Genomic DNA, 17963 nt, shown 5'->3' with positions numbered 1-17963 from the left:
GCTTTCGACAGACGGACAGACAGACAGACGGACGGACATGGCTAGATCGTCTTAAAATGACAAGACGATCAAGTCGATACATACTTTATGGAGTCTCAGACGCATATTTGGAGGTATTTCAAACAGAATGACGAAATTAGTATACACCCATCCTATGGTGGAGGGTATAAAAAGGGAAGGGGAAAGGACAAAGCCTTGTGACACACCTGCGGTCAATGTATACTCATCTGATGAGAACCCATCTTCAACAACTCGTATAGTGCGATCTCTGAGAAAGCTCGATATAAATCGAACAAAGCTATTACCGACTCCAAAAGCGACAAGCTTTGATTAAAGTGCCCTGTGCCAGACCCTATCAAATGCCTTGGAGATATCCAGAGCCACGACCTTACTCTCACCAAACTGGTGGATAGAGTGAATCCATCGTTCCGAAGAATATGCCATTAGGTCTCCCGTAGATCGATTTCTGCGGAACCCATACTGTATGTCGCTAAGAAGGGCATTGCACTCTAAGTCACTGACAACTTGTCGAAATTTCGCACAACAATTTTCTCTATGACTTACGAGTACACCATGTACGGATTTTGGTCGAAATGTTAAAGGAAATTTTAATTTCGCCGACGTAGTCTTCATACCCCATTTTGTGTAGGGTATCAAAACGTCAGCTTTGCCCGACTTTACCCCATCCTTATTTGTTTCTAAATAACTGATTTAAAATGTGCAAATTTTTAGTTCAATTCATTGTGGTTCGCCGACATAGCCTTCATACCCAATTTTGTGTAGGGTATCAAAAGGTCAGCTTTGCCCGACTTTACCCCATCCATACTTGTTTCTAAATAACTGAGTTGTAAAGTGTTATAAAATGTGCAAATTTTTAGCAGAATCCATTGTGGTGGATACCCAAGATTCCGCTCCGTCGAATTTAGCGCGTTTTCAATTGTCTTGCACTCTGCTTATTCCATAACAGCTACCTGCGGAAAGTGTGACAATTAGGTAGCTTGTGACATCCAATTTGTTGGCCTACTTTTTGCAACGGACATAGGAATAAGCCCACGCTATCAGAGCTTTTGGAGAAGAATACTCGACCACCAACATATGTGTGGGGTTCAATTTTTCCCGCGCACTGCTGTTATCACCTAAAACAATTTTACTCCTCCTTAAACAATCGCAAATATGAAAAGCAAAGAAAAACAAAACATAAAAGTGGAACATAACAAAAACATGAAACACGTCCAAACAAACAAAAGCAAACATTTATGTTTTATGCTAATGAGCATGATAATGCGTATGTGTGAACAAAAAGGACGACTGGTGGTGCATGTATCCCAGTAGGACATTTGACAGTCATGTGGTTATAATTGCTATTGCAAATATTGGGTTGCCCAAGAAGTAATTGCGGATTTTTCATATAGTCGGCGTTGACAAATTTTTTCACAGCTTGTGACTCTGTAATTGCATTCTTTCTTCTGTCAGTTATCAGCTATTACTTTTAGCTTGCTTTAGAAAAAAAGTGTAAAAAAAGTATATTTGATTAAAGTTCATTCTAAGTTTTATTAAAAATGCATTTACTTTCTTATAAAAAATCCGCAATTACTTTTTGGGCAACCCAATACATATGCAGGGAGGTGAAAACAAGAACTTAAATTAAATATTAACAAATATGAATACAATTTCGAAGCCTTCTATATAGTATGTGGGAGCAGAACATCTGGCTAGCTGTAAATTAACCAGGTCTAAGCGTAAGCTTAAATTATTTTGTCAACTTTGTACAGCAATTTCTCACATAATAAACTACAGCCATATTTTTAAGTCCTCTTTAAGACTCGATTGTCTTGATATGACTAATTGAGATCACGAGAGATCTTCTTCAGCTGATTTTCCCCAAATTACAAAACTAATATTCTATACCGACATTGGCAGTAACAAGAGTATGTACTGGATCTGCTTTAGCAGATGATCTCTTTAGAGTATTCACCAACAAAAGCGGTACGCATATCGCATCAGTTTATACAATTCAAAAAAGTCCTTACCATCACAGAACTCTTGCAGGATTCCATTGAAATTTTCCTGAAGTATTATTAGACCCAACATTGGCAATGTTCAGAAGACGGGTATAAGGGACAAATGGAGGTTTTCCTCCTAATGGTGGCAACATCTGTAAGGTACTGTGCCATGTAAAAACTTTTTCCCCAAAAGGTATCGCACTGCGGTACGCCGTTCGGATTTAACTATAGAAAGTAGAATCCTCACCATTGAGCTTTAACTTATTGATATGCAGAAGTTTGCCCCGTTCCTTAGTGGAATGTTCATGGGCAACATTTGCATTTGGTTGCGCTGCTTGTCCAAATCGTAGAAAGTTCCCTTATGAGTATTTTGACGAAGACGGGACTGATACTGTGCACATGTTACATAAATTTAAACTCCTATCGCCAATTGTGGTCGCAATGCAACTGTCCAAAGAAGTAACATGTCTACTCTTGTTTTCGTTTAGAAGCTAACCTGAAAGAAGAATACAGAGGAAACAAATAAGAGCGTGATAGGTTCGGCTGGGCCGAATCTAATATACCCTCCACCATTGATTACATTTGTCGAGTTCCCTTTTTAGGCAAACAAAGACTAATATACAAGTAAAAGCGTGCTAAGTTCGGCCGGGCCGAATCTTATATACCCTTCACCATGGATCGCATTTGTCGAGCTCTAGCCACGGTATATCTTTTTAGGCAAATAATGAATAAAAGAAAGGAATTGCTATGTTATTGGAACAATATCAAGATATGGTTCATTTCGGACCATAATTGAACTGAATATTGGAGACCATAGTAGAAGTCATTGTGTAAAATTACAGCCAAATCTAGCAATAATTGCGCACTTTAGGGGCTGAAGAAGTAAAATAGGGGGATCGGTTTATAGGAGAACTGCATTAGGCTATAAACCGATTCATGCCATTTTCGACACGAATGTTAAAGGTCGTAAGAGAATCGTCTGCACAAAATTTCAGCTAAATCGGATAATAATTGCGCCCTCTAGTGGCTCAAGAAGTCAAGACCCCAGATCGGTTTATATGGAAGCTATATCAAGTTATGGACCGATTTGAACAATTCTTAGCACAGTTGTTGAAAGTCACAACAAAACACAGCATGCAAAATTTCAGCCAAATCGGATAATATATGCATCCTCTAGTGGCTCAAGAAGTCAAGACCCCAGATCGGTTTATATGGCAGCTATATCAGGTTGTGGACCAATTTAAACCATACTCAGCATAGTTGTTGGAAGTCATAATGAAACACCTCATGCAAAATTTCATCCAAATCCCTCTAGCGGCTCAAGAAACTATGATCCCAGATCGGTTTATATGACAGCTATATCAAAACATGGACCGATATAGCCCATTTACAATCCCAACTGACCTACACTAATCCCAACTGACAGACAGACGGACGGACGGACATGGCTAGTTAAATGTCATGACGATCAAAAATACATACACTTTATGGGGCCTTAGACGAATATTTCTAGGAGTTACAAAAAGAATGACGAAATTACTAAACCCACATCCTATGCTAGAGGGTATAGAAATGTTGAAAGTCATGGCAGAAACCGTTGTACAAAATTTCAGCAAAAATTGTTTGTTGACAGTCATAACAAAATACTTCGTGCTAAATTTCAGCCAAATCGGATAAGAATTGCGCCCTCCAGTGGCTCAAGAAGTCAAGTTCCGAGATCAGTTTATATAGCAGCTATATCAAAACATGGTCCGTTTCGAGCCATTTACAATCCCTACCGACCTTTACTTATAGGAAGTATTTGTGCAAAATTTCAAGCAACTTGCTTTACTCCTCCGAAAATTTGCGTGCTTTTGACAGACGGACGAACCTGGCTAGATCGACTTAAAATGTCATGACGATCAATAATATATATACTTTATGGGATTTAGACGCATATTTCGAGGTGGAGGGTATAACTTTTTAGACCGTAGGCATTGGAAGCCACATAATCATCCTCCAACGTGGGTCGCATTTGTCAAGTTCCTTACCCGGTATCTTTTTAAAGGCATACAAGAGACAATGGAAAAAATTTGCATATTATTCGAGCTATATCAAGTAATTGACCTATTCGCATGTTGGAGACCATAGTAAAAATCATTCTGCAAAATTTCAACCAAATAGGATAAGAATTATCCCCCTATAGGGGGTCAAGAAGTAAATCGTGAAATCGGCTTATATAGAAGCTATATCAAGTAATGGACCGATTCCGACAATATTTGGCAAGTAGCCAAATCGAATAGTTACTGCACCTGGTTACGAACCGATATTGACCATACTAAGAACGGTTATTGGATATCATAACAAAACACTTTATGCAAAATTTCAGACAGATCGGATAAGAATTGCACCCTTTGGATGCTTAAGAAGTCAAGTTCTGAGATCTATTATAGGACAGCTATATCAAAACATGGACTGATATAGTCAATTTTCAATCCCAACCGATTAACACTAATAGGAAGTTTTCGTGTAAAAATTTCAAGAGCTTTGCTTTATTCCTTCAAAAATTAGCAAGCAAGAAGATATACACCTTGTTGGGTTTCAGATCGATATTTCGATGTGTTACAAACGGAATGACGAAATGAAAATACTCCAATTCCTATGGTGAAGGCTAGATTCGGTTTGGTAAAGTTTAAGTGGCAGTCTGCTATCAGACTCAGTCGTTTTTGTCCATGGAAATACCACAGGATCAGGAAAAGGAAGATGCCTTCTAGTTCCAACCGTTGAACCATCCAGATCGCTATAAAAAGTCCAACAACTTGCGAATGTTCACCTCCGCTTAATAAGACAAGTTCTCAAAGAATTGAAAACCTAAAGTGGAACTCCTTCTGACTGCCAGTGCGGGACACACACAGCAGATGTTCTTCATCCTCGAGGTTGTCAATGCTTCTGCAAAAGTCGTTACTTGCAACATTCAGCCTGTCAGCATGTTTTCCTATGAGACAGTGACCTACTCTGACTGAGACGTCTGTTCTAACCAGCGACTACAGAGTGGTAGAGCTCTTCAAGTCTAGATTAGACCACATAATTTGATGTGTTAACAACCCTTCTTGTGATCATCTTCTGCGTCCTCGTCGTCGGCCTATGTAACACTTCCGATCTCTCCTCTGCGGCAATATACGCAGCAGCAGCATTCCAGCCCTAATATTGCGGGTCAGTGCCGGGAAGTGTACCTTTTTTGCAATTGAATTGCAATGGTCCGAGACATCATTAAAGCAGCAGCCGCTCGCTTTATACCAGCCGATCGAATATCTCAAGTGCGGCCCAATTTCCCGGCACGGGCAGTGGTACTCACAAACGAGCGTGATGGGATTCGTTGTACGGACCCAACTAACCCCAGAATCAGCGAGCTGAATCTGGATATAAACAGGGTAGTCAACGAACATAGACAGAATTTGTGGCTGGAACATTCGGAGTAATGTAACTTAGGCAAGCTGTGGTCTACTGTAAAGTCACTCTCGAAACCTCTATAGACGGGATGACAGGAACTCGCCCACTTTTGGCGAAGTAACCATGACTGATCCGAAGAGATGCGCCAGGTTGTTCAACCATCAATTTATTTTGCATCCCGAGAGTGACAGGGCAAGAAGTCGAGCCATTCGTCGTATCCGTGGTCTCAGGGCCGATTAGCAGCCATTACAATTTGCCGTGGGCGAAGTTACGAATGCTATCCTTAACGCCAAATCATTCAAGATGTTGGTCACCGACGGGATCTCTACACTGATGCTGAAGAATCTGGATTTACCTGGAGTTGAGTAACTTACAACTGTCCTCATCCTGTCGTTGAACACTCTCATAGTTCCCGATGTCTAGAAAATGGACAGAGTGATCCCGCAACTGAAGCCTGGAAAGGACCCGAGTATGGGGGAGTCGTACAGACCGATCTCCCATCTCTTCACCGAGCCTCGTAGGTGAATTCCCACTCGCCAAGCATCAACATGGATTCCGAAGACTGCATAGCACAACAACTGCTTTGCATGCGATCACCGAACATATATGCCGTGGCTTCAAGCAGCCCAGGCCATATGATAGGACGTTCTTAGTGGCACTGGGCCCATCGATGGCATTGGACATGGTCAGCCATGCCAAACTATTTGAGGACATCGTCAATACGTCCCTTCAGCCAGGCCTGAAAGGCTGGATCGCGAACTATCTGTGTTTTCGCCAGTCATTTATTTAGGGATAAGAACTCGATACACCCTAGAATGAAATAGGGAGTTCCCCAAGGCGGGATATCTCCGGGGTACTGTTTAACCTTTACCTATCCTCCATTCCACCCCCCAGATGGCATAGTGATCGTCTCATATGCGGACGATTCTACGATCATGGCATCAGGCCCCTCACCCTGTGATGACATCTGCAATAGATTAAACTTCTACCCCAACGAACTTACCAGTTATTACGCTGCAATACATCTGAAGATATTTGCGCTCAAATCTTTGGCCACATTGTTCTCTACATACACGCATGAGGTGCTTAGGGAGCTGAAAGTGATGGTCGACGGAGTGACAATTTCGACCATTAAGTATCCCAAAATACTTGGTGTCAAATTTGACAGCACTTTCAAATTCTCCGCACATGTCACAGCAATTTGCGATAAAAAGTAGAAACATGGTCCACAAGTCACTTGCCGGCAGCATTTTTTTTTTTTTTGAACGTAACCAACACGTAGGGGATGTCCCCTATATATGCAGTGCATTGCGTTGGCAATTAGGAAAGTTAAGGGTTGGAGGGGGAAAGAGGGTGTAGTATTTTTTGATTTTCTTCTTAAATTTCTGAACGTCAATGTCGATGAGAAAGAAATTAGCCGGAAGTCGATTCCACATATGAATGGTTCGGGCGAAAAATTAATTTTCTCGGTAATGCATGGTTCGGTCGACTGGCCAATTAATTACAAACGGGTGTAAGTTCCTGCCAAGTCTTGCATTCCTGGTGAACATCCTAACGTCAAGGATAAGAAGACGAATATCCCTGGAACACACGCTATGAAAATAACGATAGAGCAATACAACGCAACCCAAATTCAGACGATGTTCCAAAGAAGCAATACAGTTGGATACCCTACTGTCCCCAATCAACACCACCGCTCTCCGTTGAACCCGGTCAAGTAGATCCAAGGATGATTATGGAGCTCCTGCCCATACATGAGAGTTATATTCCATCCTCGGCCTGATGTAGGTAGTATAGATAGGGAGAAGATCAGAAGAGGTGAAATATTTCTTGCAACGCTTAAGAAAGCCCAAACACTTGAAAGCCTCTTTCGACACTTCGAATAAGTGTTTTGACCAATGGACATCATATTGTATCTTCATGCCCAGAACATCAAGAGCATCTGATTGTTCAATATCTATACCGTCGATGGATATCGACGATTGAAGTGGGTCAGTGAATCGCTTGTGAGATAAAAAACATCATTTCGTCTTCTGTGCGTTAAAGTCTACTCTGTTTTTTCTTTCTACCCCACTCGAAAATTGCAAAAAATCCTGGGAGAGCGACCAGCTTTGATAAAAGTGCACCGTGCCAGACCCTATCAAATGCCTTGGATATATCCAGAGCCCCGACCTTACTCTCATCAAACTGGTGGATAGAGCGACTCTATCGTTCCACCAAAAATGCCATTAGGTCTCTCGTAGATCGATTTCTGTGGAACCCATACTGTCTCTCGCTAAGAAGGCCATTGGACTCTAAGTATCTGGCAAGATGATGGTTAACCATACTCTCCATAACCTTGGAGAGCGCAGAGCATATCGCAATTGGCCGGTAATTCGCAGGGTTTTTCGCCCCATCTTTTTTAGGGATGGGCTGAACGTTTTCAACCTTCCAACGCGCCGGGAAAATTCCCGCACGGTAAGCAAGGTTGAAAAGGTTGCGTAGTGGACGAGAAAGCGTCGAAGAACACTTACAAAAGGCAAGTGTTGACATACCGTCCGGGCCCGGAGATTTATTAACGTCGATATCCGTAAGGACTCTTTTGACTCCACGTGTTCGAAGTAATATCTGAGGCATCGAACTAGGAGTGGCTGATTGCTAAACGGCAAGTAATAATTTCCTGCAAACATTGCAGCAAGTAGATTAGCCTTATCAACCGGGTCAAGGAACACCTGATAATCCTTAACAAGAGTAGGGGTTTCCGATGGGTTGCATTTACTCTTTTTACGTATGACCAAAAGCTCTTTGCTTCCCAAATTTTATCTTTTGATTTAACCGATAAATTCTTAGTCAGAATGATCGATCTCATTCCCATTAATATTACTTTCAGCACCATTTCGGCAGCAGCATTTACGTCACTGTTTAGAAAACAAAGGAGGTGTTGACAAAGAAATCTTGTTGACCCCATACAAAGCAATTGGCGGGTCGGTGGTAAGTTATGTGGCGCTAGTGTATTCTCGTCAGCTCTGTGATACGCAATGGAATAAAATTCAGATTTGTCAGAATGCCGCTCTTCGAAATACAATGGGCTGTAACCTCAGTTCTCATGTGGACCAGCTCCATCAGAAGACAAAGATCCTATCCGTGCGAAGACATAACTACATGCTGTCTAAGCAATACCTTCTAGGTTGTTATCACAGTCATCATTCAAATCATCTTCTTGTGGATTGGTATCCACCGCTCAGAAGCCTTATGGTAGATCTACATGACCTAGAGCGTGAGTTGGTGCAGCCCTACAAGGGATAACCTATAGGGCAAACTGCATATTAAGCGGGTCTAGACAATATTCATGAAGATACGGTAGCAGATGCGCTGAATAGCTACCGGGTGAATGTGGTCCTTGGAGACCGACTGCCTTCCATTGCACCTGAAGATATTGACCTCCCCCGGCAAACCGCAATAGTTCTGGCTCAATTACGTTCCAACAGATGAACCCGCCTCAATTTCTACAGAGCGAGGATTAATGCCAACGTGCAGGGTATCACATCACCTGTACAATTGCCCAGCCAGATCCACTCGTCTCAGACTCAGATCCCTCGGGATGCACCTCCTCTTTGTCGCCGAGCTCCTGGATCAGGATACGCAACAGAGTCAAGCAGATGAAACATAGAACACAACACACTGCTATGAAAGCAACATCTCTGTGCCCCGGCATCTAGAACAGGTGAGTTTTGAACTGTTCGGCCATCTCCTTGAGAGATCTGCCACATTCGAGGGCGGTTTTTGGTGAAGTTTCTCTTTCTATTACATTACCAATTGGGATCGTTGTTCTTCATAAATACCAGCATGAGTCTGTAGGATATCGTATACGTATACAATTAATATACAGAAAAGTTCAAAATATTGCCATCTTTTTTTGTTCATACACACAGCGATACCAACAAACATGACTTGCTGGTAGGAGTATTTGGTATAATTTTTTTTTGTAACAATTTTTTCTTTACCACACAAACGATTTTGACATACGTTCGGTGTGTAAAATGAACAGCGTGTTTGTCCATATACTCTCTTGGTACAAAGAAATGATAAATGCGTCGGCATTTTCGTTGGCAACATTATGTGGTTTGCAATTTACATAATTTAACATGCATTTCATTTTCCTTTGTTGGCATTCTCGGCATTCAGACACAATCAGCACTGCAATGGTATTTTTGTGTGTACCACATTTCGATTGCCTCATTATTCAATGTGCATGGATAGTGCACATTTAAATTCAAATTTAGTTACAAGAAAGGGAGAAGAGTCAAGTAGAAGAGGTAAATACAATGTAACCTTAAACGCAGTGGAAAATCGGATCCAAGACCGGTTTGGGGTATGGACTCTAAAAGGACTCTGAAGAGCAAAATTGTCTTAGTGAGCACATGCGTCCTACTTGAGAGTTTCTATGGTGGTGGAACGTCCCCTAGACAGTTGGTCCCGAATGTTGATATCAGATTCATGGTCTACTACCAAATACCTTTAATTTGAGCTCCATAGTCGGCAAGCATGGACGGTTTGTGGGGGGGGTGTTTTGAGGAATGGGGCGGCCACTCAGAGACTTGGCTTTGAAAATATATATCAGATTCGTGTTCTACTCTAAAATACCTCTTATTTGAGCCTCATATTGCAATGGTCAGCAGATACTTTAAATTTGGGTGGTGTTATGGGGGTGGGGTGGCCCCATAGACACTTTTCCCGAACATTGATATCAGATTCGTTCTTTACTTCCTAAAACCTTTCATTTGAGCCCCATATTGCTATGGTCGTAAATTTGTCTTCTTTGGGGGTTGTTCTCGGGGCGGCCCCTCAAACACTTGGTCCCACATCTGGATATCAGATTCGTATTCTACACTCAAATACCTTTCATTTAAGACCCATATTGCCATGGTTAGTAAATAAGTCCTGTTGGGGGGTGTTTTTTGGGGAAGATGGGGACCCCCAGAAACTTTGTCCCAAATTTGGATATCAGATTTGTATTTTACTCGCAAATACCTTTCATTTGAGTCCCATATTGCTATGGTCGGTAAATATGTCCGATTTCGTGGTGTATTGGAGGATGGGGTGGTCCTCCAAACACTTGGTCCAACAATTCGATATCAGATACGTTTTCTAATCTTAAATACCTTTCATTTGAGTCCCATATTGTCGTGATTGGTTTATATATATATTTGGTAGGTTTTGGTGTGGGGCGCTCCTCCTAGGCACCCCATCCGAAATTTGGATAAAAAATCTTTGTTTTTAGGTTACTATAAGAGAGCACACAAAATTTCGCTTAAATCGCACCACCCAACTCCGAGATCTGGCGTTCCTGAAGATTAGGGTAAAGGGGAGGGTCCGCTCCCCCTTCAGATATCAAAACATGTAGTACCGTATTTTCACCACGGGATCAATATGCACCATCAGTGAAAATGTCAAGAAAATCGGTTCAGCTGTTTCTAAATCTATAAGGAACACACAAACAAATACAAAATTATTTTTATACCCCCCACCGAAGGATGTGGGTATATTCATTATGTCATTCCGTTTGCAACACATCAAAATATCCATTTCCACCCTATTAAATATATTTATTCTTGATCAGCCTAAAAATCTAAGACGATCTAAACTTGTCCGTCCGTCTGTCTGTTGAAATCACGCAACAGTCTTTACAAATAGAGATATTGAGCTGAAACTTTGCACAGATTCTTTTTTTGTCCATATGCAGGAAAAGTTCGAAGATGGGCTATATCGGACTATATCTTCATATAGCCCCCATATAAACCGATCCGCAGATTTGGGGTCTTAGACCCATAAATGCCACATTTAATATCCGATTTTGCTGATATTTGGAATTTTAAGTTGTGTTAGGACCTTGGACATCATTCTTCAATTTGGATCAGATCGGTCCAGATTTTGATATAGCTGCCATATAAGCCGATCCGAAGATTCAGGGTCCTAGGGCCAAAAGAGTCACATTTATTGGCCGATTTTGCTGAAATTTGGGACAGTGAGTTCTGTTAAGCCCCTTGACGTTCTTTGACAATTTGGCCTGGATCGGTCCAGATATGGTTATAGCTGCCATATAAACCAATCCGCCGACTTAGGGTCCTAGGGCCAAAAAAGCCAAATTTTATTTTCCGATTTTGCTGAAATTTCGGACAATGAGTTGTGTTAGGCCCTTCGACATTTTTCTTCAATTTGGCCCAGATCGGTCCAGATTTGGATATAGCTGTTATATAGAACGATCCTCCGATTTAGGGTCTTAGGCCCATAAAAGCCACATTTATTATCCGATTTTGCTGAAATTTGGGACAATGAGTTGTGTTAGGCCCTTCGACATTTTTCTTTAATTTGGCCCAGATTGGTCCAGATTTGGATATAGCTGCCATATAGACAGATCTCTCGATTTAAGATTTTGGGGCCATAAAAGGCGCATTTATTGTCCGATTTTGCCAAAATTTAGGACAGTGGGTTGTGTTATGCCTTTTGAAATGCTTCTTCAATTTGACTCAGATCGGCCTAGATTTGGATACAGCTGCCATATAGACCGATCTCCGGATTTAAGGTTTTGGGCCCATAAAAGGCGCATTTATTGTTCGATTTTGCCATAATTTGGGACAGTGAGTTGTGTTAGGCCCTTTGAAATGCTTTTTCAATTTGACTTAGATCGGCCCAGATTTGGATATAGCTACCATATAGACGGATCTCTCGATTCAAGATTTTAGGGCCATAAAAGCCACATTTGTTGTTCGATTTTGCCAAAATTTGGGACAGTGTGTTGTGTTAGGCCTTTTGATATGTTTCTTCAATTGGGCCCAGATCGGTCCAGATTTGGATATAGCTGCCATATAAACCTATCCTCAGTTTTTAGGTTTGGGCCCATAAAAGGCGCATTTATTGTCCGATTTCGCTGAAATTTGGGACAATGAGTTGTGTGAGGCCTTTTGACATGCTTCTTCAATTTGACCGAGATCGGCTCAGATTTGGATATAGCTGCTATATAGACCGATCTCTCTATTTAAGGTTTGGGACCATAAAAGGCGCATTTATTGTCCGATTTCGCCGAAATTTCGGGCAGGGAGTTATGTTAAGCCGCTTGACATACTTCTGCATTATGGCACAGATCGGTTCAGATTTGGATATAGCTGGCATATAGACCGATCTATCGATTTAAGATTTGGGCTCATAAAGGCGCATTTATTGTCCGATTTCGCCTAAATTTGGGATTTTTTTTATGCTCTTCGACATTTTTCTACAACTTGGCCCAGATCGGTTCAGATTAGGATATAGCTGCCATATAGACCAATATCCCGATTTAAAGTGTTGGCCCCATTAAATGCGCATTATAATCCGATTTCACTGAAATTTGACACATTGACTTATATTAGGCTTTTCAACATCCGTATCAGATTGATATATTTTTAGATATAGCTACTACCAATATTTTATTTAATTTATTTTTATTTAAGACCAATATTTCATAATACACAATTGAACAATGACTTGTACTTATTAGTATTTTTCGATATAGCTGCTATGGGGCATTAGGTATGCATTAACTCTGTGCTACAATGGTCTCCAAGGCTTATGTGCAGCTATACCGGCTGCAATCCCATGGCAGCCGGTTGTACGTACCGGATTGACCCGATGGAATCTTCATCGGCAAGGGCTGCCGCCTCAGTGTACGTGTTCGTCTTTTTTCGTCATGGGAGAGGCACATCCCGGAGTGCCTTCTCCGTATGCTTTTGGTCCGTGCCGGGATTGAAAAGAACCCCGGACCCTGGTTCTGTTCCGTTTGCCAGAACCGCCTTCATCATCGGTCAGTGTCGGTGAGGTGTAACAGGTGCTTGGAGTGGGTACATTTCCGTTCTTGCTCTGGCCTAACTTCGCTACGGGAGTATAGTCATACTGGCTATGTCGCTAGGTGCTGTGCGAACACAGCCAGCAGTGGGTCACAAGCGTCGCCGTCGTCGCCTTCGGCGTCCTCGTCGTCGGACTATGTGACCCCCCCGACCTCTCCCGTACGGCAATTTATGCAAAGACAGCACCCTAGCCCTACTATTGCCAGGCCAGTGTCGGGAAATGTATCGTTCCTGCAGTTAAACTGCAATGGACTGCGAGGCAAGATTGATGAGATTGTGGATTTTATGAGTCGGAAGAGCATATCGGTCGCAGCGATCCAGGAGACAAAGCTGACTAACACCTGCAGCTTGCACAGTTGTCACGGCTACAATGTGCTACGTAAGGATCGCACAAGGAATGGAGGTGGGGGATTGGCCTTCGTTATACACCATTCCGTGCAGTATAGACCTATCTCGCCTGCGCTTGACGCTAGTGACCCATACATGGAATGTATGGGGGTAGCAGTCAAGTCTGGTACTGCCGAGATAGAGATATACAACGTGTATATACCGCCGGTTGGCAGCTGTGTCCCGATTAATGGCCAGGCCTACAGCCCCGACATAAGTGGGTTGCTATCTGGCCATAGTCGTCTGGTTCTGGGGGATTTCAATGCACATCACTCGTCATGGCATTCTCCCCTAGGCAACGACCAGCGTGGCATAGCTTTGGCAGAGCAGATAGACAGCTCCACGTTTTGCACGGTGAATGAGGATGCCCCCACTAGGATTACGAGGAGGTGCAGCAGCTCGCCAGACATCTCAATCGCATCCCCTGATCTCCTGAGTGACGTATCCTGGCAAGCCGTCATCTCTTTGGGGTCAGACCACCTCCCCATAATCCTCACCATCGACCGACCACCCGACTTCATAACCTCTGAGCGCCGAACGTTCATCAACTATAAGAAAGCCAATTGGACTGGCTTCAGAGAGTATACCAATCGCCGCTTCAATGAACTGCCACCCCCCTCTGATGTGCTTGTGGCCGAGAGGAAATTCCGAGACATCATCAACGCAGCAGCCGCTCGCTTTATACCAGCCGGTCGAATACCGCAAGTGCGACCCAATTTCCCGGCGCAAGCAGTGGTACTCGCAGACGAGCGTGATGGGATTCGTGCTATGGACCCCGCTAACCCCAGAATCAGCGAGCTGAATCTGGAAATAAACAGGGTAGTCAACGAACATAAGCGGAATTTGTGGCTGGAACACTTGGAGCAATGTAACTTAGGCACCGGTGCAGGCAAATTGTGGGCCACTGTTAAGTCTCTCTCGAACCCCGGTAGACGGGACGACAGGACCTCAGTCACTTTTGGCGAGTTAACCGTGACTGATCCGAAGAGATGCGCAAGGTTGTTCAACCGTCAATTTATCGTGCATCCCGAGAGAGACAGGGCAAGGAGGAGAGCCATTCGCCGTATTCGTGGTCTCCGAGCCGATGAACAGCCATCACAATTTACCGTGGGCGAAGTTACGAATGTCATCCGTGGCGCCAAATCCTCCAAGGCGTTGGGCCCCGACGGAATCTCTACATTGATGCTGAAGAATCTGGATTTACCTGGAGTTGAGTACCTTACCACTGTCCTTAACCTGTCATTGAACACTCTTATAGTTCCCGATGTCTGGAAAATGGGCAGAGTGATCCCGCTACTGAAGCCTGGTAAAGACCCGAGTTTGGGGGAGTCGTACAGACCGATCTCCCTTCTCTCACCAGTGGCTAAGACGCTTGAGGCATTACTCCTCCCGAGCCTCGTAGGGGAATTTCCATTCGCCGAGCATCAACACGGATTTCGGAGACTGCACAGCACAACAACAGCTTTGCATGCCATCACCACACACATTTGCCGTGGCTTCAATCAACCCAGGCCATGTGATAGGACGGTCCTCGTGGCATTGGACCTATCGAAGGCATTCGACACGGTCAGCCATGCCAAATTATTTGAGGACATCGCCAACACGTCCCTCCAGCCAGGCCTTAAACGTTGGGTCGCGAATTATCTGTGTGGCCGCCAGTCATTTGTGGAATTTAGGGATAAGAAGTCAAAACACCGTAGAGTGAAACAGGGAGTTCCCCAAGGCGGGGTGATATCTCCGGCTCTGTTTAACCTCTACCTTTCCTCCATCCCACCTCCTCCAGACGGCATAGAGATCGTATCATATGCGGACGACTGTACGATCTTGGCATCAGGCCCCCCACCCATTGATGACATCTGCGATAGGTTGAACGTCTACCTCAACGAGCTTGCCTCATATTTCGCTGCAAGAAATCTGAAGATATCCGCCACCAAATCTTCAGCCACACTGTTCACTACAAATACGCGTGAGGTGAATTCTGAGCTGACTGTGATGGTCGATGGAGAATTGATTCCGACCATCAAGTGTCCCAAAATACTTGGCGTCACATTTGACAGCTCCTACACTTTCTCCCCACATGCCACAGCAATCTGCAATAAAGTCAAAAGTAGAAACAAGGTCCTCAAGTCACTCGCTGGCAGCACTTGGGGTGCAGACAAAGAAACCTTGTTGACCACGTACAAAGCAATTGGCCGGTCTGTGGTAAGTTATGCAGCGCCAGTGTGGTCACGTCAGCTTTGTGACACGCAGTGGAATAATATTCAGATCTGTCAGAATGCCGCCCTCCGAACTGCGACGGGCTGCCTCCTTAGTTCTCATGTGGACCACCTCCACCAGGAGACAAAGATCCTACCAGTGCGAAGACATAACTACATGCTGTCTAAGCAATACCTTTTGGGCTGTTATCGCAGAAATCATCCAAATCATCATCTTGTGGATAGATACCCACCGCCCAGAAGCCTTAAGGTAGATCTACATGATCTAGAGCGTGAGGTCCAGCGCTACAAGAGAGAACCTCTAGATCAAGCGGCATATCAAGCGGGTCTGAACAACATTCATGCAGACACGGTAGCAGACGCGTTAACTGGCTACCGGGTGAATGTAGTCCTTGGAGTACGACCGCCACCCATTGCACCCGAAGAAATCGACCTCCCCCGGCAAACCAGAGTGATTCTGGCTCAATTACGTTCCGGCAGATGCAGCCGCCTCAATTCCCACAGAGCTAGGATTGATGCCGACGTGCAAGATGTATGTCCCGACTGTAACCAGGGACCGCACGATACACGTCACCTGTTTAACTGCCCGGCCAGACCCACTCGACTCAGACCCAGATCCCTGTGGACGCACCCCATCTTAGTCGCGGAGTTCCTGGGTCTTGACACTCAACAGAATCAAGCAGACGAAAGATAGTACACAATAAACTGCTACAACAACAACAACAACAACATGGATTGATTTGGCCCATTTACAATCCCAACTGACCTTCAGTGATAAGAAATATTTATGCAAAATTTCCTGTACCCAGCTTTACTCCTTCGAAAGTTAGCGCGCTTTCGACAGACAGACGGACGGACATGGCTAGATAAACTTAAAATGTCATGACAATCAAGAATATACAATATATACGTTATGGGATCTTCGACGGGTGTTACAAACGGAATGACGAAATTAGTATACCCCCATCCTATGGTAGAGGGTATATAAACCCATTTTAGGGTGTAGCGAAGCACAACTGCCCAGCTAGTATTATATATTTGGAAAAGATTTGTTTCTTATAGAGCTTCTTCAAGCTATTGGGTTGCCCAAAAAGTAATTGCGGATTTTTCATATAGTCGGCGTTGACAATTTTTTTCACAGCTTGTGACTCTGTAATTGCATTCTTTCTTCTGTCAGTTATCAGCTGTTACTTTTAGCTTGCTTTAGAAAAAAAGTGTAAAAAAGTATATTTGATTAAAGTTCATTCTAAGTTTTATTAAAAATGCATTTACTTTCTTTGAAATAATCCTCAATTATTTTTTGGGCAACCCATATTTTACTAGTTTTTCTAGATTACACTACTATTTATGGTCCAAAAATTTTAATCTAGACACTGTGACCTGTTTATTTGTAGTATATGTATTTGTTAGTGTTGCCGCTGTGTTGCTTATACTATGTTTATTACTGATATGCTACCGTTGCAATTACCATTGTTGTTCCCGCTATTTGTTATCCTTTATTACTTATTTGCCTTAGTCATTAAATTATCCTCTTTTGTGTACAGGTCTGTCCTCGAAAAGTTGCTGTTTTGGCCGATTAATTTTTCGAAATACCCAGACTCTTTTTCAATGTTGCTTTCATTCTTCTTTTTTTTGCAAATAATTGACAATTTAATTTATTTAAGTGGTCACATATACACCATTGCTCTGATGGTTAAATAAAAAGGCGGCTTTATAAGGCCCTAGCAGCAAGCTAATTTTAAACTATTTCAAGCTAACCTTGATTTTTTTTTAGAATTTTTCGGATATCGATTATGCGATTTTGAGCTTGTTTTTTGAAGAAAAAACATGGGAGCTGCACTTAACCGAATTTTTCGCCATAATCGTCAATACTGTATACTCAACTCGAAACATTTTTTCGCTTCAAAATTTGAACATTTTCAGGGGGTAACCTTTGCTAAAAAAAAATGCAAAAAATAAATAAAAAGTGAAATTTGAAGTAATTGTGTTTATTTTACGAATCGTCTTCGAATTTCGAAATGCGGAATGCTTTAAAATTTTCGAAATTCGAAAAAATGAACGAGTTACGG

This window comes from Stomoxys calcitrans, chromosome 3 (genome assembly GCF_963082655.1).
Source record: "Stomoxys calcitrans chromosome 3, idStoCalc2.1, whole genome shotgun sequence".
NCBI classification, from domain to species: Eukaryota; Metazoa; Arthropoda; class Insecta; order Diptera; family Muscidae; genus Stomoxys; species Stomoxys calcitrans.
Note: the sequence above shows the minus strand (reverse complement) of the source record.